Below are 24,940 nucleotides of genomic sequence, written 5' to 3'. Positions count from 1 at the left end.
CCCGTTCTTTGCAACATCACTGTTGTCCCATATTTTCTCCATTGTTTGACTGACATCACTGTGTTCCATGGTATATCCAATGCTCAGTAAGATGTAAGTGCTGTACTACTTTGACTAAATTACTATGGTGTTTGTCCTAACAGATGGTAATGACTGTCTTATATTACACCTGTACCCCGAATATAATGAATGGCTACTCAACATATAATCTGATGCAATTTCCCACCTGCGTGTAAGGTGTTTATTTCTGAATTTTTCCTTTTGGTGCTTGTACATACCAGGAAATGTTACTGAATGGTTGTTTTTGGGAAAAAATATGTCTGTGCAAATGTGTGTATTTCGATATATATGTATGACGTCCATTCACTTTGTGGTAATCTAGAGCAATCCACTGGCAGCTGATTTTGTAGTTGGAAATCCTGTTCTTTACCTTCAAAGCACTGAACGACTTAGTAACCTTTGGTTCAGTAATAGAAATGGAGTGTCTGAATAGTTGTTGCCAGCTGTTTCAATTTTAGCTTTGATTTTTGCATTCTGGTATAGAAATTAGATGTAAATGTGTGTAATTATGTAAAACTATAAAACACATTTGAACTAGAAAGCTTCCATAAAAAGCAGCTAGAACCTCTGAATTGGTAGATATACATTGAAATATAAAGTTCTTTGCTAGCAGCAACTTCTTCAGTAGTTACAGATATCTGTGAAATTATTCAGATGACTTTTACCTATGCAGAGATTGTGCATGTTTGGAAACTAGTTTACAATGTAAATCAAGATAAGAAGTACACAGGGCTGCTGGTGGTATCTTCCTGAGGAATGCCACAGGGCTGCTGGTGGTATCTTCCTGAGGAATGCCATGAACAAAGTTGGTTGTATAACTAATGAGGACGAGTCTAGCAGTATATATTTTTTTTACTTTCCATCCTAAAGTTATAATTAGTGTTTAAAATTTGCTTATGGAGACCTCACTCAGTGTTTGCTATTTATTATTGTTGAAACGCTAAGTCATATTCACTTTTCCCGAGTAAAATGTATGGCATGTATGGAAATGAGTATATTTTCTGGTTGGCTTACTGTGTGATCGAGACTGTGAGGGAGACAGAAAAAGTATGCATTTTTTAACTCCTTTACCAGAGTAATACTACAGTAGGCTACTTGTGATTTTTATTAGGTATTAAAAAATAATTTAAAAGGAATCCATAGGATGGAACCAGGACCTTCAGGAGTCAGTGCAGACTTCATATCTGTTATTATTGTTCTTGAGGACAATTTTTTACAGAAATATTGGGACGTAACTCCATCATTGGATGTTATGCTTGATTACTTGGACATGATTTATGCAACAGTTCTGCAGAGGGACCACTATGACACCGACAGAATATGAGAATGTGAACTGTCTTTATTTTCTAAAGTGTAACATACCACTTTATTTCCAAACTTAACAGTTTTAGGAGGGAGGACTGAGCTCAATGAGGTATAGTTGAAAGGTATGGAAGGAGATATTGAAATGTTTACAGTTTGCTTGCTGAACTGTGACTGTGCTGAACTGTGACTGCTTTGTATTGTCACAGACATTCACATTTCTAACCAAATTCCATACCATGAACTGCTGGTTTATTTGCTTTCTATAGCATCTCTCATAAGCTTTATCTATCAAAGAGCATAGAAGTGTATAGAGAAAAACATAACTTGTCTTTCTAGAATCCAACCCTGTAACAGAACCTCGACTTCCTCTATGCATTTTGGAGAGATGGCCTTGACCCTGACTTGAATAGATTTATTGTGATTATAACAAAAGGTAATAGTCTTGGACACCCATTTGAAAATCATCTGTTTTGAAACACTGTCCATTCCTACCATCACAAGAAATAAACAATTGCTCCAGATATTCTGAAAGATTTAGTTTTGCCTAGAAGTTACCCATGTTATTACTTGCTGACTACTACCTGCATGGAGCTATGTTATGTTTTGGGAATTTTTCTGGCCTTTGTTAGTAATGTATGTGACTTATGTGGGAGGAAGGGCTAAGTGTTATACTATTTTACTGAATTACTCTATTACATAACAGCTGCACAAGGAGATATAATGAGTACCTACTCAACAGGTTATGTGCAGCAATTATCACCTGTGTCTGAGCATGCATACCTTTGCAGTAATGAAAGGCAAGCCATTATCACCTTAGCAATAAGTCAGTTACAATATAGCACTGAGTCATTATCACTTTTCAGGCAAAACTATCAGCAGCCAGCACAGCTATGGGATACTTCAGATAACCAACATCTGGAGCCCCATGCCTGTCCTTGGCATATTAGTGGAGCAGCGGTCCTTACCCTGCTTTTTCTCTTTACATGTGCCCTTTCTGTGCCCCCTTGTCAGTGTCCACCCATGCTTTATTTCAGATAAGGTAAGACTATCTTCTGTCTTCGGCATCACCGCGGAAGATGTTCACCTGTTCAGAACGGAGGGCATTCACCTAACTGAGGAGGGCATTGCGTTCTTGACCAACCTCCACAATGGCGTGAGGAAAGCCATGCAAGATTGCTAACATGCAGCTTGTGAGAAGAATGGAAAACACCCATGACCAAGTCAGACCAATATAGTAAGTAAAACACTATTATGAAATGTGTTGTGTAAAATTCATTTCTCTGAGCTTGGCAAACGACTCTTATGGAAGTTATGATTTTTTTCATCTTTCGGTAAATGACTTTCCATGGGAGCATCTGAATGTGCCAAATAATATCTCATTTTGAAGACAGCATTGCTGGTTCTAACATGGTAAAATAATTGTGCCTGTATGTTTGACACATGTGCAGATATCAGTTTGTTTCGGACTTAGGTTATGGAAATTATGATTTTTTTCATATTTTGCTAAATAACTTTGCGAGGGAGCATCTGAATGTGCAAAGTAATATCTCATTTTGAAGACAGTATTGCTGGTTCCAACATGGTAAAATAATTGTGCCTGCATGTTTGACACATGTGCAGATATCAAAGTTTGTTTGGTACTTATGGTTATGGAAATTATGATTTTTTTTCATCTTTCGGTAAATAACTTTGCATGGGAGCATCTGAATGTGCCAAGTAATATCTCATTTTGAAGACAGTATTGCTGGTTCTAACATGGTAAAATAATTGTGCCTGTATGTTTGACACATGTGCAGATATCAGTTTGTTTCGGACTTAGGTTATGGAAATTATGATTTTATTTCATATTTTGGTAAATAACTTTGCAAGGGAGCATCTGAATGTGCTAAGTAATACCTCAGTTTGAAGACAGCACTGATAGTTATAACATGGTAAAAGAATGGTGCCTGTATGTTGTACTCATGTGCAGATATCAAACTTTGTTTCGGACTTAGGTTATGGAAATTATGATTTTTTTTTCATATTTTGGTAAATAACTTTGCAAGGGAGCATCTGAATGTGCTAAGTAATATCTCATTTTGAAAAGATTATTTACAGTTCTAACATGGTAAAAGAACTGAGCCTGTATGTTGTACTCATGTGCAGATATCAAAGTTTGTTTCGGACTTAGGTTATGGAAATTATGATTTTTTTTCATATTTTGGTAAATAACTTTGCAAGGGAGCATCTGAATGTGCTAAGTAATATCTCATTTTGAAAAGATTATGTATAGTTCTAAGATGGTAAAAGAATGGTGCCTGTATGTTGTACTCATAGGCAGATATCAAAGTTTGTTTGGAATTAGGTTATGGAAATTATGATTTTGTTTCATATTTTGGTAAATAACTTTGCAAGGGTGCATGTCCGTGTGCCAAGTAATACCTTATTTTGAAGACAGAGTTACTCCTTACAACATGGCAAAAGAACTATGTCTGTGCACTCTACACATGTACAAATATCACAGTTTGTTTAGTCTTGTACGATTATGAAAATTGTACATTTACAATACTTTTCATTATTATGCCCATATCTTTGCAAAGGAGCATGGTGATCACGCAAATGATGCATCATTTTGAAGCTGACATTCAGATGCACAACTTCTACACTGATATGTAGGCTCTGTCTGTTACAGGTGATGAGATATTATGCTTTGTTTATTAATCAAATATGAAAAATAATATATTAATCATGTTTATGTGAATATCTACAGAAAGGAATATCACACAATAATGGTTAAGGTATCATTTTAATGCTGACATTCATATTAGCAAATTACATTCAAATTGTATGGGTCTGCATGGGACATTGACCAAGATATTGTGCTTTGTTTTTCCAAAAAGGTAAAAAATATGCACAATATCAGCATTCCTTGCCAAATATTTAATAATGACTTTGATATACACTGTCAACATTTACACTGTTGAAAAGGTCAGTGTCTGCTGAACAACTTTCGCGTTTACATTTTTAGTCTAGCTCTTACAGTTAAAGAGTTATGAACATTTGTTTTCTGTATGGATTTACAAATGGATTTTCTGAAAATGAGCTCAGGCTGCACTGTTATTCCTATGGTGGAATTAAGCAGGCATCCTTTCCTGACCTGCTCCGGAGTGAAGGAGTTAAGTACTAAAAACTGTTTTCCTCTAGACAAGTGAGGAAAGTTGAGTGCTGTAGTAATTTGTAGCTTATTTAGTGCTTATGAGTTCTGAACAAGTGCTGAGCTCAAAGAAACAGATTTGAGTGCTAAAACTAAAAAGCTGGCTAGTTGTAAGGAAAAATTTGAAGAGCAGACTTTATAGGTTCATAGGTTCATACTAGGCTATCTGCCCTAGGGCATTTATAAGCCTAGCCAGAGTGTGTTTGGCTTTCGCCACCCATTTTAAATTAATTTTGCTATGCCCTTTTTCGAGGTTAGTATACTGTGCCTCTGTCTAACAGTGACACAGAAGTGATACCTGGGGTAAACCTACGATCTCCCATCCACTCATCAAGATTACTCTTGAAGAGAGTCAATGAGGGACTCTGCCTAACCTGGACTGGGATTTTATTCCAGAGTGAAGGGAGCCTCTGGGTTATGAATCTGTCTCTCCAGCATGTCCTATTTATTTCAGTGCTGAGGTTCAAGTCTCTCGAGTGCGTAGCTCGATGGGATTTGGATTTTCTGAGGTGCAGCATGTCCATTAATTCCGGGTTGGACATGGCTTTATACATCAGGCACAGATCGCCTCTGAGCAGGCAGTATGTCACTGAGTAGAGCTGGAGTTTCTTTAACCGGGCAGCATATGGCACCTGTTTGAGCCCTTTGATCCTCTTGGTGAGGTACTTTTGGGGTCTTTCCAGTTGCTGCAGGTGTCTGGTAAGGTACATCCCAAAAGGGGCATTGTACTCAATTATGGCCCTGATGAGAGATGAGTAAAGAGGCACAATGTCCTCCCCTGATCTAGATGTGAATCCCTTCATAATTAGGTGGGCTATATAAAATGTTTTTCTAACCACTTTGGCCATGTGGTTGTCAAATGAGAGATTGCTATCAACTTGGGTCCCCAGGTCCCTAATTACTTCTTCTGTACTTAATGGATTACCACCTATGTAGTAATTTGTGGGCACTTTGTTTTTGCCAAAGGGGATGACTATACACTTTTTGGTGTTTAGCTTGAGGCCATGGCTCTGGCACCAGTTGTCTGTTTCTATGAGGCCCTTTTGGAGGATGCTTGTGTCGGCTGGAGAGTCGATTATGGCTCCCAGTTTGCAGTCATCTGCGAACTTGGTCAGCCACAGTCCTTCTGTGTTTGCCTGTACCTCCGAGAAATATATACCGAACAAAAGAGGTCCCAGGACTGAGCCTTGTGGGACGCCACTTGTAACTGGTTTGGAGTCTGACATGGCTCCAGCAATTCTAACCATGTGGGTTCTGTCCTTGAGCCAGTTTGCAACCCATCTAGTGACATAGGGGTTTATATTTAAGCTGGTGAGCTTATCTATAATGCCTGAGTGGGGTATTGTATCGAAGGCTTTTGCGAGGTCCAGGTAGGCTGTGTGGACCACCTTCCCCTCGTCAATGGCCTTGGTGACTGTTTCAAAGAAATCGACCAGGTTTAAGAGGCAGGATCTGCCCTTAACAAAGCCGAACTGGGTAGGATCCAGTGTCTGTAGGTCCCCAATATCTTTATTTATGAGGTCCATGATGATCCTTTCCATAGCTTTGCAGACCAAGCTAGTCAGGCTTATGGGCCGATAGTTTTCAGGATCCGTTGAGGCACCACCTTTGTGGAGAGGGACCACTGTTGCTATACGCCACTCTTTGGGTACATATCCTGTAGTAAGGCTGAGATTGAACAGTAGTTTTATGTTTGGGTTTAGCTCTTCTTGGAGTTCATGTAGGACGCAGCCCGGGACACCATCTGGTCCCATTGATGCTGTGTTTTTTGCTTTGGAGAGGGCGGCTCTTACCTGAGCATCTGAGATGTCAGGGGGGCAGCACTCTGCTGGGATAGATATTCGCCCTTTTGGTGGGGAGGGGGGGGAGAAGTTTGCGCTGAACTTGTCAGCTAGGATGTTGGCAATGTCTGTGGGTTTGGTGTATTTTTTGTCATTTTGGATTAATTCTGAGCATATCTGGAATTCCCACCCAGGTTCCTAACATAACTAAAGAAAGCCTTGTGATTATCCTTAGTGTCCTGTGCAATTTTTCTCTCGAAGCTGGCCTTAGACGATTTTATGAGTGCCAGTAGTTTTTTGCTAATACTGATCAGAGATGCGTTCCCTTTTTGGGATTTTGCTCTATCATGTAGTAGCTTCCTCCTTCTATTGTATAGTTTGTTTATGGCTGGGGTCCACCAGACAGGACATCTGCCTTTGGAGGATTGGGTCTTGGTTTTATTTGGGATTGCATGATCCATGCATTCCTGAAGGTGTTCATAGAATGCATTTATAAAGGATTCTGCTGTCTGGGCTGTATTTTTCACAGGCCCGGGGGCTTTGAAGGATTCCACCTCGGTTTTGAGGAGTGTGAAATTTGCTTTAGAGAAGTTTTCCACTGTGGTTTTCTGGGCAGGGGGTGGGGTCGGGATGTGAATATCCAGTGAGATTAGTTTATGGTCTGATCTTACCAGTGAGGGATACACTTCTGGTCTGGAGCATAGAGTCCCCATGTTGGTGATGATCAGGTCCAGTGTGTTTTCCCCTCTTGTGGGAGTGGTAAAAAGTTGTTCCATAGCATTTGCGTTTATAAATTCTAGGAACCTTTGGGCTAGGGTGTTGGAACTAGAGTAATGCTCCCAGTCTATGTTTGGGTAGTTGAAGTCGCCCAATATAATGGTGTTTGGAGAGACCTTCATATTTTCCAGTGTTCTCAGAAAGGCTGAGTGGGGTTCCTGGGTTTGGGAGGGTGGTCTGTAGCAGGCTATAAACTGGAAGGCAGTTTTACCCACTGTTAGTTGCACATGGATAGTCTCTGATGCTTTGTGCTGTGCCACCAACCTGGAGGTGTGGGTATCTTTGACGAATATTGATACTCCCCCTCCTTTTGTGGTTCGGCCCAAGTTTTGGAGCCGAAAAGCATGGTATGAGGTATAACCTGGTAGTGCTGGGGTGCTCTTGGGAGCCTTGAACCAGGTTTCTGTTACTGCACAGATATTGATGTTCTCCATGCTAAGGAAAGTTTTGAGTGCGTGCATCTTGAGGTTTAGACTTCTGGCGTTGACTAGCATTACTCTTAGTTTCTTATCCCTTGTGATACCTATGGAGGTGGGTTTGCCTTTTGAGCCTTGCCTAAAAAAGGCACTATGGGGGTAGCAAGAGCCTTTGCCATTATCCGAAAGCCCAGGGGTGACAGGTGCAAGCCGTCCCTAGCAAAGCATCGTGGCTTGTCGAGCATGTCATCCCAGGCTGATAGGCATTGGATTATGGCACCAGTTTTCCTTATTTTTATATAATCATGAAAATTCATAGACTTATGAATCATGATTGTCTTTAATTCTGAATAGGAAGGGTGCAACAACATGTATTTTTTAGTTATTATTGGTCTTTGCCCTACAACTCACTTTATTAACATATCTGAACTCAGCAGTAATATAACTTATCTATTTTCATTTCCATCCTATTAAACAGTATAGAAATTAAAACAAACATTATTTTAATTTTTCTCAAACCATCATTAATACAACCATATAAAATATTTATTTACAACTAGCTGTACATGGCCATGCATTGCTGTGGCTCAGTCTGGTTAAATGGAAAAGAAAGAAAAGAGAATGCGCACGTTTCTAATATGTTTAATGTCACAATGCTTGTGGGTATACAATATTTTTTGTTGTTCCATTGTCTGTGCAGATATAGAGATTGCCGACTCTAGAACACACAACATATAATTATCCATGTGAGAAGCAATCCGTGTGTAGATCTAAACTGCACAATTCTAAAGATTGGTCCTGAGCTTTGTTGATGGTGATTGCAAACGCCAATCGAATTGGGAATTGCAATCTCTTAAATTGAAATGGCATATCTACTGGCATCATAGGAATGAGAGGAATGAGGACATCTTCATCTTTGAAAGGTCCTGTCAAGATTGTTGCTTCTATGACATTGCTCATTAATTTTTTTACTGCAAGCCGCATGCTGTTGCAAAGCTTTGGCTGGTTGATATTTTGCAACATGATAATTGGCACGCCGATTTTCAATTGCAGTATGTGCGGTGGCATCCCTGGCAGATCGAGTGAATTCAAAAATTCTGTTGGATAATTAACCGCTTCATCTGCTTCCACAACAGTGTCACGGACTTGTATGTGACTGCCTCACTTTGAATGTTAGACTGAATAATATTGTTAAGTTCATAGACATCTTTGTTCTTGGCCGCAAGAATAGCTCGTTCAGTCAGCCAATCGTGATTCTTATAATTGGTTTGAATATTGGGAAATACTTTTCAACCAATTCTTCTTTTGACGTCACTAAATTGCAGAAGTTATGAGGCAATGAAATTAGTCCTGAGGTCAGATCAACCGGCACCTTTCCGTTCCCAATTTCCAACAATTGATGTGAGAATATCTCAGCTGATCGATCGTTTTGCTGCTGGACCCGCATATTTGTAGTTAATTCTAACATCTTTACATGTTGCCACAAAGTAGAGTATTTCAGGCAAGCATTTATTTCATCTGCTGGTGTTGATCGAGGAGAACGAAGCAGATCTGAAGCTGCAGAACGCGATCGCTGTGCTCGCAACCGTGCGTCCTCAAGTCCGGCTGCACATCGCTCTGCTGCTTCCTCGGCAAATATTTGAGCCATTCTTTGCCTGTTTTGCTCATTTGCTGATGCCCGTTCTTCCTCAGTTTGATTTGCAATTACTCATCGCACTGCTTTCGCTCCGCGAGTACGACGACCTAAGTTTGATTTTCTGTGAGGCATTATTTGGATGAACTAAAGCAGATCGATTGCACTGAAAAAGAAGTAAGAAAGTTATAACAAAAACATACAAAATTGCATATTTGTATACAAATATATAGAATCCATAGTAGGTATATAAAAACATGTGCGTATTCGAATACAACATGTGACATATATATAATAGTAGGTATATAAAAACATGCGCGTATTTGGATGCAACATTGTGTGAAAATTTCAAAGCAATCGGTGAAGAACTTTTGGAGATTTAAGATTTTGAACAAATGAACATTTACATTTTTATTTATATAGATATATAGCTAGATAGATATAGATATAGATAGAGATACATATAGATTTAAATGTATATCTTTATATAGGCAGCTAGATATATGGCTATAGGGCACTGAAGCAAATATCAGATCCCCAGACACCCAGTAAATCAAGTCACCAATATCGACGTGTTCTATGCATACACCAGGGATTATCCTGGAGTGGACTAAACCAAATGCAAGTGTTTTTGTAGGGGTCAAGCCTCTCTGTACCCCCAATGTTGGCAGCTGGTATATATATATATATATATATATATACATACATTTCCATCTTACTATCTCACTATCACTCACTCTTTACATATAACATACTCATAAACACACACACGCACACACACTCAAAAGGTAGTTGGCTTTAAAAATTAAAAACATACAAGTAGTCTGTATATGTATATATCTGTGTATCTTTCTAAGCATGTTTAAATGTCTATATATAAATATTTGTATTTTATACATACATATATACACACACACACATATATATATATATATATATATATATATATATAAATATACATATATATATATATATATATATATATATATATATATATATAATATAATATAAATATTTGTATTACAGATATAAAATACATGTGTATATGTATAGACATAGATACTGATTTATATTTCTAGCTCACTGACCCTCTTTATTTATATATATATATATATATATATATATATATATATATATATATATATATATATATATATTAGTTGTACCCGGCCACGCGTTGCTGTGGCTCAGTCTGGTTAAATGGAAAAGAAAGAAAAGAGAAAGCGCACGTTTCTAATATGTTTAGTTTCACAATGCTTGTGGATTTACAATATTTTTTGTTGTTCCATTGTCTGTGCAGATATAGAGATTGTCTGGTTTGCCGACTCTAGAACACGCAACATATAATTGTCCATGTGAGAAGCAATCCGTGTGTAGATCCAAAAAGCACAATTCTAAAGATTGGCCCTGAGCTTTGTTGATGGTGATTGCAAACGTCAATCGAATTGGGAACTGCAATCTCTTAAAATGAAATGGCATATCCGTTGGAATCATAGGAATGAGAGGAATGAGGACATCTTCACCATTGAAAGGTCCTGTCAAGATTGTTGCTTTTATGACGTTGCTCATTAATTTTTTTACTGCAAGCCGCATGCCGTTGCAAAGCTTTGGCTGGTTGATATTTTGCAACATGATAATTGGCACGCCAATTTTCAATTGCAGTACGTGCGGTGACATCCCTGGCAGATCGAGTGAATTCAAAAATTCTGTTGGATAATTAACCGCTTCATCTGCTTCCACAACAGTGTAGACCAGGGGTGGGCAAACTTTTTGATTCGTGGGCCACATTGAGTTCTAACATTTGACAAAGGGGCCGGAACAGGAGCAGATAGATGGCATGCTTTGAAAACATCACCTCATTGGGGGAAAAATACACATCTTGGGATATGGAGAAAACATGTGCTTTAATTTCCAATGAAAATGAAGAAAAGCATTACAATAAAATCTCTGACTTCGAAATGAGTCTTTAAACACTGAAAATCAAATAAATTACCATTTTATTTTAAAGCACTGAAAGTTCTGTTATCCTTCAGGATATCACCATCACTCTCCTCCTGACTGTCTTTTTTTTCAAAAACGGTAGGAGATGCAGATGTACTTGTCTAGTTCCTTTTATTCAATTTGTTTCCCCGGTGCCAAAAGTCAACAATGACCAGTGCAAGGACGAAACAGTTGCAGCAAGTCAGTCTGTGAAGCGTTATATTTGATCTGCGTGCACTGTTTATTTTAACAACGTGCGTATCACGGAGACACACACATTTTAATGGGAGCAGTGTTGTTGGTCTCCTTTTTTAGCCAGTCCATCAAAGTCTGGAGTTAGTTTTGTTGTGGCGATTCTCAGGATGGATCTGAGGTGTAGGTCTGTTAACTTGGATCTCTGGCTGGCTTTGTTGATGTTCATGACGCTGAAGGTCTGTTCACACACGAAGGTAGAGCCGAACAAAGCCAACATCATCTGCGCTTTTTGCCTTAGATTTGGAAACGCGGCATCATTGAGTGAAGCATAGAAGTCATTTAGTTTCAGAGAGCTGAACTTCTCTTTTAAGGCAGGGTCGGACTGAAGGTCGATCAGTTCGAGCTGAAGCTCCTCTGGAGCTGTTTCGGTCTTGTGACAGAGGAAAGGCCACCAATTGAAGTGACTTGTCAATTTTGTCGAAATCCAAAAACCGACGGCAGAATTCTCCATGCAGTGCATCCAGTGACTCACTGTATTTCTTTACTTTTGCTCTGGCCTCTTTCAGCGTGGCTAGTCTAGGAAAATGAGTGAATGACTTGTTCAAAATCTGCCTGGAGAATAAAGCCAGCTTGGATTTGAAGGCTTTCACATTTGTGTACATGTCATGCACAAACTGCTCCTTCCCCTGCAGTTTCACGTTGAGCTCATTCAAGTGTGAAAATACGTCCGTAGCAAACGCAAAGTCACACATCCAGCTCTTGTTGCTCAGCTCAGGAAATTCATCAGTCTTCCCCTGCAGCTCCAAAAACACGCCAATCTCCTCTTTGAGCTCCCACACTCATTGAAACACTTTGCCCAAACTCAACCAGCGGACACGGGAGTGATAAAGCAGGTCCTGGTGATCCGCATCAGTTTCCTCCAGGAACGCAATGAACTGACGGTGCTGAAGTCCCCATGTGCGTATGAAGTTGACAAGTTTCACCACAGGATTCACAACATGATTCAGCTGTAACACCGATTTACATAGAGATTCCTGGTGGAAGATGCAGTGGAGGAAAATGACATCCGGGTCAGGGTTTTCATCTTTCACTTTATTCTGGATTCTCCTCAGCAGGCCAACGTTTTTTCCCATTAAATTCGGAGATCCATCTGTGGTGACGTTAACAAGCTTACTCCAGGGAAGCTTCATGTTTTTGATAGCAGCAGACACCCGTTCAAACAAGTCCTCTCCCCGTGTTTGTCCTTTCAGAGACTCCATTGTCAAAAACTCCTCCGTTATTTCAAAAGTTTCGTTGATTCCTCGGATAAAAATGAGGAGCTGAGCAGTGTCTTTGACATCGTTGCTTTCATCCAGTGCTAAAGAATAAAAAGTGAATGACTTCGCCTTTTTGTTTAATCTGCTGGTGATATCTTCATCTATTAGTTCCACACGGCAAGTCACTGTCCGCCGTGATAAACTGATTTTCTCAAATTTGTCTTTGGTCTCCGGGCACAAAATACCTGCTGTCTCTACCATACATTCTTTTAAAAACTCGCCCTCAGACAGTGGTTTGCTGGCCTTTGCTATTTTGAATGAAAGCATAAAACTGGCCTTGGTACTTGACTCTTGAATGGCAGTTTGACGGTGAAAAAAACTTTGCTGAGCCTTCAAATTAGCTGCCACCTTCTCAGCAGCAGCTTCCCGTTCTTTTGTTGAGAGCTTGCTAGCATAATTAGCATGCTTTGTGGCAAAGTGACGGCTAATATTATACTCTTTTTAAAAACCGCCACAGTTTCTTGGCATATCAGGCAAACAGCAGATGATCGGTGTTCAGTGAAAAAATATTTAGTTGTCCACTCCTTATTGAACACTCGACATTCTCTGTCCACTTTCCTTTTCTTGGGCCCGCTCATCTTCATAGAGGGGCGGTGGGTCAAAGGGTAAAGTGCAAACGTGGAGTAATAGGCCTACGCTTCACCTCAACAAAGCCAATATATCTAGAGTCCGCCATCTAGTGAGGAAACATCAGAATTGCAGGGGAAATAAAACATTAACAAGGTTAATTTATTACATTTTTTCAAGTTTGGAGGGCCAAATCAAAACGTTTAACGGGCCGCATGTGGCCCCCGGGCCATAGTTTGCCCATGCCTGGTGTAGACGGACTTGTATGTGACTGCCTCGCTTTGAATGTTAGACTGAATAATATTGTTAAGTTCGTAAACGTCTTTGTTCTTGGCCGCAAGAATAGCTTATTCAGTCAGCTAATCATGATTCTTATAATTGGTTTGAATATTGGGAAATACTTTTTCAACCAATTCTTCTTTTGACGTCACTAAATTGCAGAAGTTATGAGGCAATGAAATTCGTCCTGAAGTCAGATCAACCAGCACCTTTCCGTTCCCAATTTCCAGCAATTGATGTGAGAATATCTCAGATGATCAATCGTTTTGCAGCTGGACACGCATATTTGTAGTTAATTTTAATGACTTTACATGTCGCCACAAAATAGAGTATTTCAGGCAAGCATTTATTTCATCCGCTGGTGTCGATCGAGGATAAAGAAGCAGATCTGAAGCTGCAGAACGCGATTGCCATGCTCGCAGCTGTGCATCCTCAAGTCCAGCTGCACGTCACTCTGGTGCTTCCACAGCACGTATTTGAGCCATTCTTTGTCTGTTTTGCTCGTTCGGTGATGCCCGTTCTTCCTCAGTTTGATTTGCAATTACTCGCCACACTGCTTCCGCTCCGCGAGTACGACGACCTAAGTTTGAACTTCTGCGAGGCATTATTTGGATGAACTAAAGCAGATCGATTGCACTGAAAAAGAAGTAAGAAAGTTATAACAAAAACTTATAAAATTGCATATTTGTATACAAATATATAGAATCCATAGTAGGTATATAAAACACGCGTGTATTCGAATGCAACGTGTGACATCTATATAATAGTAGGTATATAAAAACATGCGCGTATTCGAATGCAACATTGTGTGAAAATTTCAAAGCAATCGGTGAAGAACCTTCGGAGATTTAAGGTTTTGAACAAACGAATATTTACATTTTTATTTATATAGATAAAGCAACCAAACAGTCCTAAACAAAATTCATACAATTTAACATGATCCATATCCCTGAGAAAACAGAAGCTAGGCCCTGCAAGAGATCATTACCTATCTTTTCTACATGTAACTTTCTCTAATTTAACTTTGCTTTCCTTTTTCATAGACGTATTGTCACCATGGCAGACATTCTGCAATAATTCCTTACTCTGCTGCTTCACGCATGTTTCCTCTTCACTCTCTGCCAGATTTGTTACTAGTCTTACCAATATCTTGTATTATTAGGAACTCCTGTACTCATGTGACTTCCACCTCCATGCTATTGATATTTTTGGATAGAAATATAATTATCCCCAGCAAATATTGGCTGATTTTCTCTAAACACTGCACTTTGCTTAATAAATATATCCCCTTGGTTAACAGAACTAGGGCATTAACACTTCTTTCACTAATTCCTGTAACTGGTCCCTAAAATCCCCTTGTTTCTCACATCTCTAAGAGGTATGGAGCCAGTCTTCCAGTTGGTTCTTTTCACACTTTCAACAACAAAATGATTTTCTTACTACTATTCTTCCCACACACCTGGGAGCATATTTACTTAGCGGTTAGGTGTGTAAAAATATCTAAATATATATTTTATGTGGATATTTTAAACTTTTATTATTTTGTTGTGTTATCAGATCATTTCTCCTCTTCCATCTTATTGGTGTTATTGTTATTCCTAGAGTGTTCTCATGGTTCCTCCATCCTTCTTACTGTGTCTTAAACATTATTAATACTCTGTATGCACTTGGTAAAATTCCCTTCATGTCTCCGCCCCCTTCCCTAACCTTATTTATAGGGACACTGGTTTCCATTTCTCTAGCATTCCCTTAATGCCATACAGGACCTTACCATATATCATTCTTATAGAAAGCTCTACTGTCTGTTTTAGTCAAAATATTTAATATTACCTCACATCCAAATTACAGAATGATCTTCCTTCAGTTGCCTTGCTATCCATATGTTTTCCACTTGGCCTCTTGACTTTTTAAGTTTCAGTTTATAGCCTGGCCTCTTGACTTTTTAAGTTTCAGTTTATAGCCTGGCCTCTTGACTTTTAAGTTTCAGTTTATAGCCTGACCCCCCCATCCCCCATACAGCAGTGTCTTCCACAGTTTCAGCAAGTCTCTATTGGGCTTTGTCACCATAATCAAGATGTCATCTGCAAATAACATATTTTCCTTTATTCCAATTCTCAGACCTATCTCTCTATTTCTGAATTCCTTATTAGTTCTGCCAGATGTTCCAGATACAATGTAAATGTGGGAACACTGTCTAATTTCCCTTCACAGACAAACTTTTTCTGAGACACTTGGCTGTATTTTTACTTTAGCCGGTGAGCCCACAGAGAGAGAGAGAGATTATTAATTTTATAAACTTGCCTGGAAAAACTCACCTTTCCAATAATTTGAAGAAATAATCCTAAGAGAATCTGTCTAATGTCTTCTTGGCATCTAGGCTTAACATTTTTAGTAGTGAACCATTCCACTGGGCATCATATAGAATTATTAATGTTTTTAAAATATTATCATCTGTATTCTGTCCTCCCCAATCCATGTTGGTTACTGTGTAACAGCCTTGGTATCGTTTTGCCATCATTCCCATAAAAAAGCTTATAGTCACAATTAATGGGTTTGTAGGAGGACAGAAAACATTGCTAGTTTCTCTTCTGTAAAATCATAGCTATCATCATCCCTTTCCAAGATGTTTGGTGGTTCATCCACTTCTAAAATTCCATTCACTATTTGTTGCCTTTGGGCTATCAGCACGTCTCTCCCTTGTTTCCAAACTTCTATTGGAACATCATCAGAGACAGGGGATTAACCTGTCTGCATATTTTTCAGCACTGTTTTTATCTTGTCTCTAGTTACTGACCTAATTAAATTTACCATTTGCCCCTCTGATAGTTTTAGGAATTTAACCTTCTCTAGCAGTTGCTTAATCTCTGCCCTTTGAAACCCTGATTCCTTCACTTGAGCAAAGATATTTGTAGGACTTTTTTAATTCTTTAGCATCCCTTTTGAATCTGTAGTACAAATTCATCTCGATACTTCATTTATCTTAAATAATCTTCTCTCAATATTCTGTTGCCTCAGTCTAACTGCAAATGCCCACAAGACACAAAACCTCATCCAAAAATGCATTTGTCTTATCCTTGCATTATTTGCAGTAAGGCCTTTGTCAATTAACTCCTGTACTTTTCTTTTCAATCCCCACGGCATTCCTTTTGCTTCCTTGGTTTTATTTCTCTTTGCTATAGATAACCTGTCTCCACTTTCACCTGCTTAAATATAACTTTAGTATCTTTGTATTTCCCTTTCATGTAGTGGAATATCATTTCCACAATTTCTACTTTACAGCTATCCCAACTCCCCTTAGGGCTCCCCTTTAAGTTTTGGATCTGCTGATCTACCAGGCTTTGCACCCACTCATTTTCTTTCCTTGAAGCCAGTAAGCAATATGTAAACCATCAACGTCTGATAAACATATCCTCATTTTCCATTCCTAAATGAATCAGGAGGGGTACATTGTCTGAGAGCACTTGTGGACTGGCTCAATATGTTCTAGAGAGATGTTATTCCTGACCTTGTTCTCTGTTTACTGGAATAAAAGCTATAGCCAGGTCCACTCTTCACTCTCTCTCTTTCCTATAGCCACATATAATTTAGTCCCCTGATATTAGTGGCCTAGCTCTCACTCTAAGTACTAGAGGTCCCTCTATCAACATCCTTATTTCCCGTCAACATATTCTAATCCCCAATTATTTTTAGTACACCTCCTCAAAAATCATTATTCGTCCTATCACATTCTATAAAAATCCTAAAATTGCTTTAGGGGAAACATACACCACTACTATAGTCAGCTTCCTATTTACATACATCCCCTTAATCCCTGCAAAGCATTCTTTCTCATCTTCCAGTTGCCCATTTACAAGAAACCTAAGTCTCAAGGTGGCTAGTAAAACCACCCCTCTCCTTCTACTGCTAAGGAAGAATGTTGCTGCTAAGATTTTAAGTCCTGCATTCACTAGTTCAGCATGCTCTTCCTTCCCCAAAAGCTTTCTTGTAACACTTTCCCAATCACAAGTAAGCTTTTTTTAATAATATGAGTACCCCATCTCTTTTAACAGGTCGACCCAAAATGCTAAATTTGGAATTTCAAAACAGCAACCAATGCGAAAATTAATACATCGATATCAGTAGTTTGATGTATTTGACATAGCAGGAGGTGACGTCACTCACCTCCTGCTATGCACATTAATGTACAGTTACACTGTACAGTCAACGGTATGTTAATTCTACTATTTTGCAAGAGGGCTATGCCCCCCCCTGCACCCCCCACACCCCCTGCACATTAAATATACCAACTCCAAGATCGCACTACAGTGAGGAAATGGGCTAATTCTGTGATCTCCCTTCCCAATGTCTTACCCAAATACTTGAACTACACTACCCGTTTGCTGTAGTCTAGTCAATACATTTTGTTTCAACATTCTGCTGACTTGAAAACTGCCATTTGACCACATGCCAATCGACTGATGCAGTTTCAAGGTTTTCAGTGTAAACCCTTTTAACATGATTTGTCAGCCCACCAACATTCCATGAAATCAAATTCATGATCACCATTATGGTCTCTTTGTTATAGTAAGATCCTCTTTAGACCTTCCCACTTTCCTTACCCCTAACATTCATTCTGGTGTCTCGGCATGTATCTTAATGACTGCTAATAACTGTGTTATCCAAACTAATCCTGCCCATTACCTCACTCTCACTCCTCTCCCAGTTTAAATCTTAGGTCTCACACCTATGTCTCTAATGGACAGAGGCAGCCTGTAAATGTTTGACTAACCATGTTCTAGCTTACGTCTAACTATTAAAATATATCCCCTAAGAATAACCTCTAGGGCACCAAAAAACTTGCTAGACATTTCGGAAGCTTCACTTGGCTTGTAAGGACCCTTGTGTCATTAGCCTAGTATTTACCTATGAAGCTTACTTGAATTCTTTTGACATAGAGCTGACCTTTCTGAATGTTCTCTACATAACACCCTTAGCTTCCTAACTATATACAAAATAAACATTATCCTTTTCAAGTTCTGGGCTCCTAAAGATCCTTTGAAGAGATCACTTGCCATTTCTCTGCTAGTACTATAGTAGTTATGCTTCTCAGTTTAACAAGCAAATGCACTTATCCCATCCAATTGTGGTTGAAGAAGCTCTCCTTAACCGTCTCACTTATTCTGGAAACAACATCCTCATCTTTTTCTTCTTATACCAACAACTGTTGCTCGTGCTTTCATGTAAAACTATATTAGATAAATTTTGGAAATAGAGTACGGCTATTTCAGCCTCACTTATACACTTATCTTGTCAAGGAAACTAAATCCTAAGTAACTACCAACGACCATTTTATAACATTTTCAACATAAACCTGTTCTATTAAAACTATCATTAAGTTAAAGTAGCACATCTACTCAATATTTTTTCTTCTACTTCAACTTTATACATAGAAAAAAATGACACATTGCACGTTAACTGAAATTGTTATAGCATAGCATGTTTCAGCACACTAAGATATATCTATTTTTCAGTCTCCTAAAAGTCTGTTCACTTTATTCAGTATTGTATTTAAAAATACAATCATCATCTTATTTTGGCTGTTCCCGTTAGGGGTCGCCACAACAATCATCTGTTTCCATTTCTTCCTGTCCTCTGCATCATGCTCTTTCACACCAACCACCTGCATGTCCTCTCTCACCACATCCATAAACCTTATCTTAGGCCTTCCTCTTTTCCTCTTACCTGGCATCTCCATCCTTAGCATCCTTTTCCCAATATACCCAGCATCCCTCCTCAGCACATGTCCAAACCAACACAATCTCACCTCTCTTGCTTTGTCTCCAAACTGTCCAAGCTGAGATGACCCTCTAATATACTGATTCCTAATCCTGCCCATCCTAGTCACAATCAGTGCAAATCTTAACATCTTTAACTCTGCCACATCCAGCACTGACTCCTGCCTTTTCGTCAATGCCACCATCTCCAACCCATATAACATAGCTGGTCTCACTACCCTCTTGTAGACCATCCCTTTCACTCTTACTGGTACCCGTCTGTCACAAATCACTCCTGGCACTCTTCTCCACCCATTCCACCCTGCTTGTACTCTCTTCTTCACCTCTCATCCACACCCACCATTACTCTGAACTGTTGATCTCAAGTACTTGAACTCATCCACCTTTACCAACTCTACTCCCTGCATCCTCACCATTCCTCTACCCTCCCTCTCATTTACACACATATATTCTGTTTTAGCCCTGCTGACCTTCATTCCTCTCCTCTCTAAAGCATATCTCCACCTCTCCAGGGTCTCCTCAACCTGGTCCCTACTCTCACTACATATCACAATGTCATCTGCAAACATCATAGTCCACGGGGCCTCCTGTCTGATCTCATATGTCAACCTGTCCATCACCACTGCAAATAAGAAAGGGCTCAGAGCTGATCCTTGATGTAATCCCACCTTCACCTTAAACGTATCTGTCACTCCCACCGCAGTCCTCACCAATGTCACACTACCATTGTACATATCCTGTACCACTCTTACATACTTCTCTGCTACTCCTGACTTCCTCATACAATACCACAACTCCTCTCTAGGCACCCTTTCATATGCTTTCTCTAAGTCCACAAAGACACAATGCAACTCCATCTGACCATCTCTGTATTTCTCCAACAACACTCTCAGAGCAAATATTGCACCTGTAGTGCTCTTTTCTGGCATGAAACCATACTGCTGATCACTAATCATCACCTCCCTTCTTAACCTAGCTTCCACTACTCTTTCCCATAACTTCAAGCTGTGACTGATCAATTTTATCCCTCTGTAGTTACTGCAGCTCTGCACATCACCCTTATTCTTAAAGATAGGTACCAAAACACTTTCTCCACTCCTCAGGCATCCTCTGACTTTCAAAATTTCATTAAACAATCTGGTTAAAAATTCCACCGCCATTTCTCCTAAGCACCTCCATGCTTCCACTGGTATGTCATCTGGGCCAACAGCCTTTCCATTCTTCATCCTCTTCATAGCTGTCCTTACTTCCTCCTTGCTAATCTGTTTCACTTCCTGATTCACTATCCCCACATCATCCAACCTTCTATCTCTCTCTCTCATTCTCTTCATTCATCAGCCCTTCAAAGTACTCTTTCCATCTACTCAACACACTCTCCTCACTTGTGAGTATGTTTCCCTCACTGTCCTTTATCACCCTTAACTGCTGCACATGTTTCCCAGCTCTGTCCTTCTGTCTAGCCAATCGGTATAGGTCCTTTTCTCCCTCTTTAGTGTCCAATCTCTCATACAACTCTCCATATGCCTTATCCTTAGCCTTTGCCACCTCTCTCTCTCTCTTTACCATGTGCCTGATCTCCTTATACTCATGTCTACTTTCTTCATCTCTTTGACAATCCCACTTCTTCTTTGCCAGCCTCTTCCTCTGTATACTCTCCTGTACTTCCTCATTCCACCACCATGTCCCCTTGTCCTCCTTTCTCTGTCCAGATGTCACACCAAGCACCTTCCTAGCAGTCTCCCTTACTAGCTCTGCTGTAGTTACCCAGCTATTCGGTAACTCTTCATTGCCTCCCAGTGCCTGTCTTAACTCTTCCCTGAACTCCACCTCACAATCACCCTTTTTTAACTTCCACCATTTAATCCTTGGCACTGCTTTCACACTCCTCCTCCTCTTTTTGATCACCAACGTCATCCTACAGACCACCATTCTATGCTGCTTAACTACACTTTCCCCAGTCAACACTTTACAGTCTCCAATCTCCTTCAGACTGGTCCTCCTACATAGGATATAATCCACCTGTGTGCATCTTTCTCCACTCTTGTATGTCACTGTATGCTCCTCCCTCTTCTTAAAATACGTATTCACCACAGCCATATCCATCCTTTTTGCAAAATCCACAATCATCTGACCTTCTGCATTCCTCTCCATAACACTGTACCTACCCATCACTTCCTCATCCCCTCTGTTCACTTCACCAACATGCCCATTGAAGTCCGCTCCAATCACTGGTCTCTCACCCTTGGGTATACTCACCACCACTTCATCCAACTCACTTCAAAATTTTTCTTTCTCATCCAACGTACACCCAACTTGTGGAGCATATGCACTAACAACATTCATCATTACACCATCAATTTCAAGCTTCATAAACATCACTCTATCAGACACTCTCTTCACCTCCAAAACACTCTTGGCATACTGTTCCATTAGGATAACCCCTACCCCATTTCTCCTGCCATCCACACCATGATAGAACAATTTGAACCCGCCTCCTATACACCTGGCCTTACTTCCCTTCCATCTGGTCTCTTGCACGCACAATATATCAACCTTCCTTCTCTCCAGCATATCAACTAGCTCTCTCCCTATACCAGTCATACTGCCAACATTCAAAGTTCCTACCCTCAGTACTACATTCCTAACCTTCCTCCTCTCTTCCTGCCTTCAGGCATGCCTTCCCCCTCCTCTTCTCCTTTGGCCAACAGTAGCCCAATTTCCACCAGCACCCTGTTGGCTAACAGTACTGGTGGCATTCGTTGTTAACCCGGGCCTCAACTGATCCGGTATGGAAATATGAAATGTTCTCAGCATCAGTAATTTGGCAGAGATTTTATGCCAGATGCCCTTACTGGCTTGTGCATCCCCAGTGGCTGGGTTGTATTTAAAAATACAACACTTAATTTGTCACTATTCATACCTTCATTGTTGTTTTATTGTTGTAATGCTCCCTTCTGTGGTTTCTCAATAATCATTTCATAATTTACAATGATGTAGATGAGGCTTCAGACTGCGATGAAATCCTGCTCTCAAATGACTACTTGGCCAGTAATCTGGTATCTTACCTTGTACAATATTCTCTTCAACTTTACATTGTTACGAAAGTCCACTTTACCACTATCCTATTATGAAATGCTGGGGGTCTTAACTTTGTTAGTGTAAACATGCATTCTGATGTACCTTTGAATGATTTTTCATATAATTGTATTGCCTGTATTATGATTATAATATGTTGGTATACTGAATATTCATAGGTATCTTGTCAATGTTTTCTCACTATTGTATGTTGAAGCAGTCGTCTTTTTTTTCTTCTCATTTTTGTACATTCAAACAGTTTATCACATGTGGAAGTCTTCTCCCTGGGACTACTCTGAGAGGGTTTTTTCCCACCCAGATGGACTTTCTCAGTCAACAAAATCAATCAATCAATCAATAAATAAATAAAGTAAATTTGGGAAATCATGAATAGTATGGATTTTGCTAGGAAATAATGAATTTCTTTTGTTGCTGATTACTAAATTAAATATATATATTTTCTAAAGTGGTGACTGCATTACTTTCATTTTGTTGTTGCACTTACTGTTATCACTGTTTTGGTTAATGTCTTGAGTGACAGTTATGTGTATAGGTAAAGTGTTTTTGTTTGGCATGAAGGAGAGAAAGTTAGTGAATATTATGGATCTGTTTGAAAAAATAGCTACGTAAATAAAATTAAGAGTGAGCACTGTAATGATCCTGACAAAAACTGTGTCAAACATTGTTAACACACACACACACACACACACACACACACACACACACACACACACACACACACACACACACACACACACACACACAATTGCTATCGAGAAAAGGAATGAAATTTGATGCATTGTTTTAGTTATTCCATTTGTAATCTGAACTGTTTCATAATTTTGTTTCTGTTTTTTTTTATTTATTTATGAAAAATGTAGTATAAAACTATAGGACAGGGTATACAGTGCAGTTACAGGGAACAAAGACTTATTCTTGAAAGTATTTGTAGGATGGTAGAAAAAGGATGAAATCATAATATTGCTGGGAGTAGGTCTCAGAAATAGACTGTGATGTGCACACGGGAGTCTTGCATGAAGTATGTAACAGTATCGTGTTAAAGGTGTGTGTGTCATGAGTGTTTGTATAAGAAAACCAAGTTGGGGAACATTCTACAATATTGTGGACAGCTGAGAGGTAAGCACAGCTCAACTAACAGCATATCTTGGTTTATGCACCTGAAAACAATACATAAACGAGTAACTATTTCCACATAAACAAAACATACTGTTCGTACCATTTTTTAAAAAATGAACTGCAACAGGCATGTGGCTGCCAGCAGTGCAGAACACAGATACAGCTTATATCACCATTGTGCAAAGTTAACTGTAACTCCGGAAAAGTAGTAGCATAAAAAATAATAAAGTACCTAGTGCAATGTTGATAAGATTACAAAACTGAACGTGAATGCATTTGCAGTGTTTTTATCCTGTCACAGTTGAAGCTCAGGAAACAATAAGAACAAGTCTTTGAAAAAGCTTGCCATGCTTCAGTGTTTCTAACTATACTCTAGTACTGATAACCTAACATAGGGCTGCCACCTTTCTTTTTGGCCAAAACTGGACAAAAAACTACACCCGTTGCACTACCCGCAACCCCCCCTCTCTCTGCCCATTTCTCTGCCCACTCCACCCACTTTCCCAGCCATTTTATAACATCACCACATAAGTCATTGTGAGGTGGGATGCCTTCTTTTGTTTTTTTCCCCTTTTAGGAAGTTCCAGGTTTTCAACACATCATGTTAGCGATGCTTGTCAATTAAAAAGCTCTTCCAGGTCTGTAGTTTTACAAACTCCATCATTCTGTTTGTGCAGATAAACAGAATACTGGAGTTTGTATAGTGCTTTCTGGACTACTGGACTAACATTCTGATTTCCAGGTAGTCTGGAAAAATACCAGAAAGGTGGCAATGCTTTTCTAACATGACATCGTGTTAGAGGATGGAGTTTCAGAAAAATACATTTCAGAATTCCAGCAGAAGTACTTTCTTGGCAGTTACAGCAAGGAAATAAATAATTCCACCACACACACACACACACACACACACACACACACACACACACACACACACACACACACACACACACACACACACACACACACACACACACACACACACACATAACAGCTGCCACTATGATAAGTGATATAGGTTCATAGGTGGGTACTAGGCTATCTGCCCGAGGACATTTATAGGCCTAGCCAGAGTGTGTCAGCTTTCACCGACCCATTGATTAATTAACTGATCCTCTGTCAAGCACAGCCAATGAAGTGATCCTAGGGGTGTATTTTCTGTTACCCATCCACTTGTCAAGATTTCTCTTGAAGAGTGTTAGTGAGGGCTCTGCCTAATGTAGTTTGGAATTTTGTTCCAAAGCATGGGGAGTCTCTGTGACAGGAATCTATCCCTCCAGCTTGTTCTATTTATTGTTGTGGTGAGGTTTAGCTCACTAGAGTGTGTGGCTCGCAGTCACTTGGATTTCTTTAGGTGGAGCATGTCCATCAATTAAGTTGGACATGGCTTTGTAAGTCAGGCAGAGATCACCTCTGAGTAAGTGATATGCCACTGAGTAAAGCCGGAGTTTTTCC

This window comes from Protopterus annectens, chromosome 2.part1 (genome assembly GCF_019279795.1).
Source record: "Protopterus annectens isolate FY-2018-M chromosome 2.part1, PAN1.0, whole genome shotgun sequence".
Taxonomy (NCBI): domain Eukaryota; kingdom Metazoa; phylum Chordata; order Ceratodontiformes; family Protopteridae; genus Protopterus; species Protopterus annectens.
This window is presented reverse-complemented; position numbering follows the sequence as displayed.